This window comes from Carassius gibelio, chromosome B11, assembly GCF_023724105.1.
Source record: "Carassius gibelio isolate Cgi1373 ecotype wild population from Czech Republic chromosome B11, carGib1.2-hapl.c, whole genome shotgun sequence".
Classification (NCBI taxonomy): Eukaryota; Metazoa; Chordata; class Actinopteri; order Cypriniformes; family Cyprinidae; genus Carassius; species Carassius gibelio.
In genome coordinates this window covers 2,567,853-2,579,702 of record NC_068406.1, presented here as the reverse complement: position 1 = coordinate 2,579,702, position 11,850 = coordinate 2,567,853, and the positions used below count along the sequence as shown (strand labels likewise).

Below are 11,850 nucleotides of genomic sequence, written 5' to 3'. Positions count from 1 at the left end.
GTGACCCTTTTTCATTGGGATTGCATCATCCTTAAGAAATAAACGATACGCAAATCCGTCGTCAAACTGGGCCTTGTTTTTAAAACAAGCATCTTCGAAATGCAGGGAACAAACAAAAACACTTGCACAACTCCGTTGATGCTCTGTAAAAATAAAATCCATCCACTGGTCCCTTAATGCTGTTTTTTTTTTAGTAATCTGTGCAGGGTTGTCTTGCCCTGGCAACCAAAAACACAGTTCTTTTGTGACATTTCGCGACGCTCTCGCTCTGATCAGTGAATCGCTCTGATCAGTGAAATGTCTGCTCAGCCTCGCTATACGGGAGCGCGCGCTCTTCCGGCATAAATGCCCTTAGGACCCATATAAGAAAATTCCGCTCCATCTAATGTCACACAGAGCCATACTCGAAAAAAACTTTCCGAAACTTGTGACAAACCAGATGGAGTATTTTGGGAACAAAAATACTCCTTCAAACGTACAACTTAATTTTTGAAACTTTGTCCATGTTTAGCATGGGAATCCAACTCTTTAACAGTGTAAAAACTCAGTATGGATGAAATAGCATTTCACCCCCCCTTTAATATCATCGAGACATCGCATTTAATCACATATTCCCTGTCCACAAACAATCACAAACTGTTTACTTAACTCCAAGCCACTGTGTCATTATTACTTTAACTTTAGGGAAACTAATTCTACATTTTCGGCAGAGAACACACAAAGCTGCTTTTATTCCTCCAGGAGTTTTGTAATATTGATCTCTCTATATTTTTGGCATAGTTAGAGGTTTACTATTCTTTTTTTTTCTTTTTTTTCTTCTTCTTCTTATTGCTTTTTAATTCCTCCCTGGATTTGGGCTTGCTTATTGCTGGTGTTTCCCACCACAGTTATTCTCCAAATCTACCACAAATAGCACACATACACATATCAAATATCAGCTTAACAGGTTCATGCAATCTACCGGTCTGTCTGGTTTTTTCATGCTCAATATCCTTCGCTATATAATTAGCATCGCATCTTGTCATTAGATTAGTTTCAATTCTAATCACACAACTCTGGTTATTAATCTCAACCAATTTAATGAGCTCATCCTTATCTCATTGATAATCTTCCTGTTGCCGAGTAGGAGACCACCTCAGACGGCTCTTTTTACGTTTGATCTCTGTAAGATTAATATAAAACATTAAATCTTCCATATATTCATCTCATCTATCATGCTTACAATTGGCCCGTTTCCAGCTTTTTAGAATCCCTATAGATCTCTCAGCTATTGCGTTTGACTCTGGGCAATATCTTATAGATTTAATTAAACTTATATGTTTTTCAGTTACAAAGTCTTCAAACTGTTTTCCTATAAAATATGTGCCGTTGTCAATCCAAATTTTTTTTCTGGCCGGCCCCAAGCTACCAGTAATTCATTGATATCTTTAATAATTGCATTTGCTTTTGTCTCTTTTTAATGGCTTTGCCAAAATTTGGCCTGTAAAGCCATCTACTACCACCAATAGATATTTATTACCATCTTTAGACCTCGGGATCAAAGGTCCAGCGATGTCCAAAGACCATTCCTGGTTAACTCTGTCTGGTATAATACCTCCAAAATCACTTTGTATTGTTTTATTATAGCCTTTACACATGCACTGTTCACAATTTAACCTTATGTTTCTATATTTCTGTCTCCAGTTAGAAATATGTATTTTATTATCTGTCACAACTTTGCTAACTAAATTTACACTTGTTTGGTAATATATTGTCTGTATCATGTTTCCTTCTGTTTCTTTAATCACTACTATTTGTCTCATGCACGCTTATTTATCAACTTAATTTTTTCCTTTGTCTGCCTAGGAATATCCTGGCTGATGTATCACTGTAACGTCAAAATCAGTTATTATTATTATTTTTTTATCTCTTGCCATAATGTTGTGTGTTCAATTTGCTTACCTTTTGATGTAACCGTTGTCATTCCAGATTTGCAAATTGTCATTAATTCCTGTTGCAACTGCAATCCGTCACTATTATGGCCTGTAAATATCCAAGTTTTTCAGTGTTTTCAAAGCCTGGAACACTGCCATGAGCTCTGTGTACTGTCCTGTACCTTGCGCTACTCCCTCTTTTGAAGCTATGACCTTGTTGCTCTGTTTCAGAATGAAAGCCCAGTGAGCTTCCTCGTCCGCGGCCGTTTTTGAGCCATCTGTGAAAACAACTGTATTTTTATAAAGCTCGAATTTCTTTTTCTGTAATTTTTTAAGTTCTTTTTGTCTGATTTTCATATCTGGATCTAGAAGCATACTTTCCCATCTCTGCCATCGACTATTAAGCGCACGGGCATCCTTTACATTGTTTTTGGAGAGATGAGCTAATACTGATGTTTTCGTGTTAATAAATATTTTCTGGCCCCGCGCCAGGCCTTTCAGCTTGGAATATCGTTTTCTAAGTGCTGCCAGCTGCTTCTTCACACCAGTAAACGTCTCAGTTACATACGTAACCCTCGTTCCCTGATGGAGGGAACGGAGAAATTATGTCGACCGACAAATGGGGTCTCACTTGGGAGGCCAATCATCTCTGAATTTAAGAGAAAACACCAATGAAAATTGGCTAGTGGATTAACATACCTGAGCCACTCCCGTGCCGACGGGTATAAATAGGGCGACAGGTGCATCCACTCATTAGGTTTTATGCTGAGGAGCCGAGAACATGTCCCGGCAACAGCGAATGGTTCAAGGTTGTGGCATGGGGACATAACGTCTCCGTTCCCTCCATCAGGGAACGAGGGTTACGTACGTAACCGAGACGTTCCCTATCTGTCGGTCACTACGAGTTATGTCGACCGACAAATGGGGTCCTATGGAAAACGCCACAACCTGAACCTCGTCACAACCCTGTGGCACTGCAATTGTTGACAAGCCCTGGCGTGCCACAAAAGCTACGCTTAAGGTCGTAACATTCCCAAAGCCCCAGCGCAAATTCACTGACCTTGGTACCGAAGGGGCCAAAGGGTGAGTACATCGCTGCTGGAGAAGGCCATATTGCTGTTCCGCCCACATAAAGTAAATGGAAGGGATTTCAAGCTTCGGTGAAAGATTGCTTCAAATCTTCCCTATTTGTTCTTTCAGCTGGCAAGACAATGGGGAAGCGAGCCTTTAGGAAAGGCCGCTACGGAGACCACATCCTACCCGTAGGGAGGTGATGTGGATATACCGACATGGACAGACCCATGGGGGCAGTACTACATATGGAAGGGGTCTCTGAGGCAGGTCCTACCTTGGAGTAGGGATGGAACGGCTGCCAGAAGAGACTGACAGAACGGTCTGTCAAGGGAAGACACGGGTTTGCCAAGAGGGAAACCTTACCGTGAAAGAGTACACATATGGGATTACCCGTAGGGAACCCAGCCATATGGACACCTAGCCCAGTACAGGGGCTGACCGGCTCCAGACATGCTAACGGCAGTACTCAATCAATCAATCAATCACCTTTATTTATATAGTGCTTTAAACAAAATACATTGCGTCAAAGCACTGAACAACATTCATTTGGAAAACAGTGTCTCAATAATGCAAAATGATAGTTAAAGGCAGTTCATCATTGAATTCAGTTATGTCATCTCTGTTCAGTTTAAATAGTGTCTGTTTTTATATGCAATCAAGTCAATGATATCGCTGTAGATGAAGTGACTCCAACTAAGCAAGCCAGAGGCGACAGCGGCAAGGAACCGAAACTCCATCGGTGACAGAATGGAGAAAAAAACCTTGGGAGAAACCAGGCTCAGTTGGGTGGCCAGTTCTCCTCTGACCAGACAAAACCAGTAGTTCAATTCCAGGCTGCAGCAAAGTCAGATTGTGCAGAAGAATCATCTGTTTCCTGTGGTCTTGTCCTGGTGGTCCTCTGAGACAAGGTCTTTACAGGGGATCTGTATCTGGGGCTCTAGTTGTCCTGGTCTCCGCTGTCTTTCAGGGAAGTAGAGGTCCTTTCTAGGTGCTGATCCACCATCTGGTCTGGATACGTACTGGATCCGGGTGACTGCAGTGACCCTCTGATCTAGACACAGACTGGATCTGGTGGCCACGGTGACCTCGGAACAAGAGAGAAACAGACAAATATTAGCGCAGATGCCATTCTTCTAATGATGTAGAAAGTACGGTGTTATGTGAAGTGTTTCCGGTTCCGGTTTACCTAATTAATGCAGCCTAAAAATCCTTTAACGGATTTGGATATTAAAAGCATATTAGTATGTTATGTGTATGCCAGGTTAAAGAGATGGGTCTTTAATCTAGATTTAAACTGCAAGAGTGTGTCTGCCTCCCGAACAATGTTAGGTAGGTTATTCCAGAGTTTAGGCGCCAAATAGGAAAAGGATCGGCCGCCCGCAGTTGATTTTGATATTCTAGGTATTATCAAATTGCCTGAGTTTTGAGAACGTAGCGGACGTAGAGGAGTATAATGTAAAAGGAGCTCATTCAAATACTGAGGTGCTAAACCGTTCAGGGCTTTATAAGTAATAAGCAATATTTTAAAATCTATACGATGTTTGATAGGGAGCCAGTGCAGTGTGGACAGGACCGGGCTAATATGGTCATACTTCCTGGTTCTAGTAAGAACTCTTGCTGCTGCATTTTGGACTAGCTGTAGTTTGTTTACCAAGCTTGCAGAACAACCACCCAATAAAGCATTACAATAATCTAACCTTGAGGTCATAAATGTATGGATTAACATTTCTGCATTTGACATTGAGAGCATAGGCCGTAATTTAGATATATTTTTGAGATGGAAAAATGCAGTTTTACAAATGCTAGAAACGTGGCTTTCTAAGGAAAGATTGCGATCAAGTAGCACACCTAGGTTCCTAACTGATGATGAAGAATTGACAGAGCAACCATCAAGTCTTAGACAGTGTTCTAGGTTATTACAAGCAGAGTTTTAGGCCCTATGATTAACACCTCTGTTTTTTCTGAATTTAGCAGTAAGAAATTACTCATCATCCAATTTTTTATATCGACTATGCATTCCATTAGTTTTTCAAATTGGTGTGTTTCACCGGGCTGCGAGGAAATATATAGCTGTGTATCATCAGCATAACAGTGAAAGCTAACACCATGTTTCCTGATGATATCTCCCAAGTGTAACATATAAAGCGTGAAGAGTAGCGGCCCTAGTACTGAGCCTTGAGGTACTCCATACTGCACTTGTGATCGATATGATACATCTTCATTCACTGCTACGAACTGATGGCGGTCATATAAGTACGATTTAAACCATGCTAATGCACTGGGCCTGGCGACAGACTGCTCCGCCAAGTCTGACGCCGAGGGTGCTGGAGGATGCTCGACCAGGGTACGTCAAACCGGGGAACTCTACTGGGAGAAGAAGGCGCTCACATCCCCGTGTTAGGGGGAATGGCGCAGCAAGCAAGACACCCAGCCAGCCTTTTCCCGCCAATTACCTGTTACCCAACACACGGGAAGAAACTGGCTCTACACGGAGGTTGTAAAACCTTGCAAAGGTGTTAGCAGCTCGACAGATGTCTACCAGAGAGGCGCCGTGCGCCAACGCATAGGAGGAGGCCACACTCCGTGTGGAGTGGGCCCTCACCCCCAGGGGGCACGGCTCGCCTTGGGATTGGTAAGCCAAGGCGATGGCATCCACTATCCAGTGGGCCAACCTCTGCTTAGAGACAGCCTTCCCTTTCTGTTGACCTCCAAAGCAGACCAGGAGCTGCTCAGAGCTCCTAAAGCTCTGGGTGCGGTCCATGTATATGCGAAGCGCTCTTACGGGACACAGCAACGACAAGGCTGGATCTGCCTCCTCCAGGGGCAGCGCTTGCAGGTTCACCACCTGGTCTCGGAAGGGAGTGGTGGGAACCTTGGGCACGTATTCAGGCCGGGGTCTCAGGACAACGTGAGAGTAGGCCGGCCCGAACACAAGGCACTCTTCACTTACCGAAAATGCTTGGAGGTCCCGGACCCTCTTGATGGAAGTGAGCGCGATCAGAAGCGCTGTCTTGAGAGACAGGAACTTCAGCTCGACCAAATCCAGCGGCTCAAAGGGACCCCTCTGAAGTCCCGTCAGGACAATAGAGAGGTTCCAGGAGGGAATCAGGGGTGTAATAGGAGGATGTAACCTTCTGGCACCCCTCAGGAACCTAACGATCAGGTCATGCCTCCCCAGGGACTGGCCGTCCACTGCATCGTGATGGGCTGCAATGGGAGCCACATACACCTTCAGGGTGGAGGGTGACAGCCCACGCTCCAGCCTTTCTTGCAGGAAAGAAAGCACGACACTGACCGAGCATCTCCGGGGGTCTTCTCGGTGAGAAGAACACCAATTCGTGAACGGACTCCACTTCAGAGCATAGGCCTGCCTCGTAGAAGGGGCTCTAGCCTGAGTGATAGTGTCTATCACCGCTGGGGGTAGATCACTTAGGTCTGCCACGTCCCATCTAGAAGCCACACGTGGAGGTTCCAGAGATCTGGACGCGGGTGCCAAATGGTGCCAAGCCACTGAGAGAGAAGGTCTCTCCTCAGGGGGATGCGCCAGGGAGGGGCTGTCACGAGGAGCATGAGTTCCGAAAACCAGGTCCGGGTGGGCCAATAAGGCGCAACCAACAGGACCTGTTCCTCGTCCTCCCTGACCTTGCACAGTGTCTGTGCGAGCAGGCTCACTGGGGGAAACGCATACTTGCGTAAAGCCCGAGGCCAGCTGTGTGCCAGTGCATCTGTGCCCAGGGGGGCCTGGGACAGGGAATGTCACCTTCAAATCTCCCAGAGCATTAGCCGCCGGTCCTCTGCTTGAGACAGAGAAACCAGAACGGGTAGTGACAGAGGGGTCTGCTCCTTTCCCTTTAAGAAAGGGGAGACGCGGTCACAGCGTTGCCATGGTCACACACGCAGTGCGTGCATGAACCATCCACGAACGCGCCTTCAGCGTGCTGAATGCCCAGACACGGAAGAGAGCGAACGTGGCCGTTGTCAGAGAACAGGAAACGACCGCATCCAGAAGGACGCGGACTAAACGGCGTCTTGAAAAAGACGCGAATCGTCTGCGATTTGCTCTTTTAGGAAATCTGCTCTCTTAGTTGAAGCGCCCAGGGGAATCGCTGAAAGGGTGTAACAGTGGTTGATTTGTCCCCCACAATTTGACCATAAAATAAAACAAACAAAAAAAATATTTTTAGTGGGAACCGAACTCGGGTCCCCCAGGTGGTGACGCAATGTCATGACCGCTAGGCCACACGTAACCTGTGACGTCAGCAGCACTCACATTGACCTGTTTCTCAGGCCGAAAGCCTCGAATGAAAAAAAAAAAAAAAACAATCAGTTATTGTTCGGGCGCCAGACAGGTATATACTATATGCCTGTCACACTTTAATTTAGTTCATTCCGGATAGCACACCAGACTGACAAAACCATCCGTATACAAAAGAAAGATAACAGAAATTATATGCAATTTAGATTTACTTTAATTTGATGACATCATTAATATGGACACTTTTCAAATAATTAAGCAACACAATTTTCAATAACAAATAGAAACTAAATTGAACAAACAAGAAAAGAAAGAAAAATCACTTTTTAACGATTTGAAAATGAAATAGGTGTGTGTATGGGTGTGTGTGTGGTTCTGTGGTTAGTGAGAGCAACTGACCAAATAAACAGCACGGGAGTGAGTGACCTTGGAACCTCGGTGGCGGCAGCTCATTTTAGCTCCTTCTCCACTCCAGCTCCAAATCAAAGATTTCGGGAGGTGCAGAATTCCAGAGTATTTTTTAAAACTGTGAGAATTCGCCAGCCATGCGAATTGCCTGTTAGCAACAGACCCACCCGGTAGCGTAGCACCAACCCCTCTTTGCGAGCTTCCGGAAACACCCTCCGAGATCCAGCATTCACCCGTCAAAGACTGCCTCCACGGAGCAATTCCCTTACGAAAATTAACCATGGTTTTACTACAAATAAAACCAAAAAACCATGGTTACTGTAGTTAAACCATGGTAACCACAAATTAACCATGGTTTTGCTATATTAACCATAGTTTAACCATGGTATTTGTAGTAAATCTGTGGTTTTACAAATGGCAGTCAATACGCCAAAAAACCATGGGTTACTACAGTTTTACTATAATAAAACCATGGTTATTTTTCGTAAGGGTTGGTCAGTAAGAAAACTCCCCTTTTTAGTCTTTGAACGTGCCCCCTATATACACGCTCCTCGTAATTAGTACTGTCCTCCAATCCTAAGATGTTTTAGTTGGAAGGAGGAGTCAAATGAACAAAGGGGCAGTACAAAGATGTGTAATGCCACATTCTCCCCCCCAGGATGAAACAACCCATGGTTGTTATGGAAGAATAATCAAAATCCTCCTCATCTGAGGTTTCTTGAAAGATGTCTTGAAGTCTTTTCTTTGCTTGGTCCTCCAACTGCTAAGCTGTGGGAAAACAGATTTTAAGATTGCACACATGTGCCGTGCGCACATCTTCTCCAGTGGTCTCCAACGCTATGCAATAATTTAAAGGTCCCAGTGACTTCAGAACCCGGTAAGGCCCTTTCCATTTGGGTGCCAATTTGGCACTAAACTTGTGTTGTGCACTAGATTGGGGAAAATTTTGCAGCCATACCCGGTCTTTGATCTTGAAAGTGCTGTCTCGTCTTCTTTTGTTATAGTTCAAAAGTTGTCGATGTTGGGCTTTTCTGATACTCTCTTTAACTTGAGATTGCAGATGTTGTATGTGAGAAACAATGTCATAGGAGGTGGTGTCAGGAGTGAGATTTGGACCATGTAGCATTTTGTCCATAGGCCCTTCCAGTTTCCTTCCAAGCTGCAATTCTGCAGGAGTTATTCCAGTGGTTTCCTGAATTGCAGAATTAATGGCGAATCTCATTTCTGGTAAGAACTGGTCCCATTTCGTGTGGTTTTCATCCACATATGATGCAATCATACTCTTAAGAGTTCTGTTTACTCGTTCTGTCATGTTTGTTTGAGGATGATATGCTGTAGTTAACTTCGGTGTTACCCTCCATTTTTCACATACTTCTCTGAACACAGATGAGACAAACTGGGTGCCTCTATCAGAGAGAATGAAGTCTGGGACTCCCCAACGAGTTAAGATTTATTTTCTGAGAATTGTTGCAATATTTTGAGCGGTGGCGTTACGCATGGGGAAGAACTCAACCCATCGTGAATAATAATCCACAAAAACCAGTAAGTACTCATTTTGCTGTGTACTCCGGGGTAGTGGGCCCATAATATCAACTCCCAGCATTTGGTTTGGTTTAGTGGTGGTAACTATTTGGAGTTTCCCTGCAGGTTTCTGGTTATCATGTTGAAGGGTTTGGCATTTTACACATTCCTTGACATGATGTTTCACATCCGTCCACATCCCTGGCCAAAACGTTACTTCCTGGAGTCATTTATAGGTCTTATAAATTCCTCTATGACCACTCAGGGGGTGTGAATGATAATGTTGCAGGAGAGTTGGCCAGAGACTGTTGGGAACATACACTCTGTAGTGTATTTGATCATTTTTCAGGTGAGATTTGTGATACAGCTTGTCTTCTACCACTTCGTATTGGTCTGTTTGAGGGCTTTGTTCTTCTGCTACTGCTTGTAACAACTTTATTACTTCACAGTCTTTATGCTGTTCTTCCCACAGAACAATATCGGTCACTGGAAGCTCTGAAAGTTGATCCGTCTGTTGCTTGGTGTAAAGTGCTGTGATAGGAGTCTTTGCTGTGACTGATGACCTGGACAGAGCATCAGGGGCGACGTTTAATTTCCCTTTACGGTATTCAATGACAAAGTTGAATTTTTGCAATCTTAAGACCAATCGGATGAGGCGGCTGTTGGTTTTAGTGGATCCCATGACCCATTGTAGAGCGGAATGGTCTGTGACAACCGTGAAAAGCTTGTATTCCAGGTAATGTTGCCACTTCTCTAAGGCCCATATAACTGCCAGACACTCTTTTTCTGTTGCCGTGTAGTTGATCTCTGCTCCAGTTAATGTTCGACTGGCATATGCAATAACCTCCTCCCTACCTAGTTCTTTTCTCTGCGAGAGAATGGCACCCAGTCCAGTATCACTGGCATCTGTGTAAACAATGAACGGGACTTGCAGATCAGGGTGGCCGAGAATGGGGGGCGAGGTAAGGCATGCTTTTAACTGGTCAAACGCTTGCTGACACTGTTTTGTCCATTTAAACACCTGTCCCTTTTTTTTTCAGGGAATTGAGGGGCTCAGCAATTTTAGAAAAATTTGGCACAAACCGGTGGTACCAACCGGCTAATCCCAAGAACCTCTGAACTTCCTTCAAGGTGTTGGGAGCAGGAAAGGCACGAATGGCTTCAACTTTACTTGGATCAGCTGTGATGCCCTTATTGCTCACCACGTGTCCTAGAAAGGTGATTTTTGGAAGGAAAAAATTGCACTTTTCAAATTAATATTGAGACCGGCAGTTTCCAGCCTGTGGAGAACAGTTTTCAGGTCATAGAAGTGTTGAACTACTGACGAAGAATAAATGATAATGTCGTCAATATAGACAAAACATATTTTCTTTCTTAGCTCCCCCAGGACTGTCTCCATCAGCCTCTGGAAGGTAGCAGGGGCATTTTTTAACCCGAAAGGCATGACATTGAAATGATACAGACCTGCAGACACGATAAAAGCAGTCTTGGCTTTACTATCAGGGTCCATCATCACTTGCCAATATCCACAGTTAAGGTCTAGAGTGGAGAAAATGGATGCCCCGGAGAGTGATTCTAGGATCTCAGTGATGTTCGGAAGAGGGTAAGCGTCATTTTCAGTAATTCCATTCACTTTACGGAAGTCTAAACAGAATCTTAACTTTCCTTTTTTCTTTGGAACCAGAACTACAGGTGAGGCCCAAGCAGAATGTGATGGCTCCACAATCCCCTCTTTCAACATTACTTCCAATTGTTCCTCCATTGCTTGTTGCTTGACAGGGGATAACCGATATGGCCGTTGTTTGATAGGAACCTGGCAGGTAGTATAGATGTAATGTTGTAGGACATCCGTTCGCCCAGTTTGGTGAGTACATACTTGTGGTTTGCTTTCTAATATCTGAAGTAGCTGTTGTTTTCCACCCATAGGTAGATGTGCTTTACTTACAGCATCTCTAATTAAGGTTGCATCATCCACACTGTCAGTTTGTAACATGGTTAAGGGAGGAGGAACAGCACTTAACAAGGTTAGGTTTAGTTTGCCTTTGCTAGTTCTTTTCTTTTCCTTCATTGGTGGTGAGTTCACCAGTGGTTCACTAGCATTTCCAGGTTGGAATGGATGTTCTTCAGAAGGGTCTGACTGAAAAGAATATTTTTGTTCACTGACATTAATTTGCAAGCCACTGAAAAAAATGAAGTCCAATCCCAAGATGATGGCATAAGCAAGAGCTTGAGAAGGGAGAACCACAGCAGGTACTGTGATGGATTTTTTGTGCAGATGAACATTAATGTTTATCCATCCTAAAGGACCCTCAGCTTTGCCATTAGCTAAGTAAAGAGGACCACAGGACCAATGTTGGAGATGAAGAGGGTTTGCAATTTGCTCCATAAGATTCTCATGAATTAACGTGTAACTTGCTCCAGTATCCACGATCGCTTTCCCAGACCAAGATCCAATGCTAATTGGAACTACTAATTGTTGAGGTATGGTCATGAATGCATTTGATCTTGGAATCTTCTGAGTTTCTGCTTGTGCCTGTGGTATTTCAGAGGCTGCTACAGTGTTATTGGATGGTCGGCCTCCTGACTTTGCAGAGTGGTGAGAATACTTTCCATGGGTGAAATGTTGTTGATGTTGACCAGAAGACTGTGGAGAAGGAGGATGTACATACTTTAGACAGT

At 44.2% G+C, this 11,850-nt stretch overlaps 1 long non-coding RNA gene across 1 annotated transcript; it reads left to right on the top strand.

Moving 5' to 3' along the window:
• Positions 1-10,216: 10,216 nt before the first annotated feature.
• On the top strand, positions 10,217-11,044 carry LOC127968105 (uncharacterized). Its single transcript, XR_008155894.1, has 3 exons — positions 10,217-10,389; positions 10,550-10,774; positions 10,856-11,044. It is a non-coding gene; the product is annotated as an uncharacterized LOC127968105 (long non-coding RNA).
• The last annotated feature ends 806 nt before the right edge of the window (positions 11,045-11,850 follow it).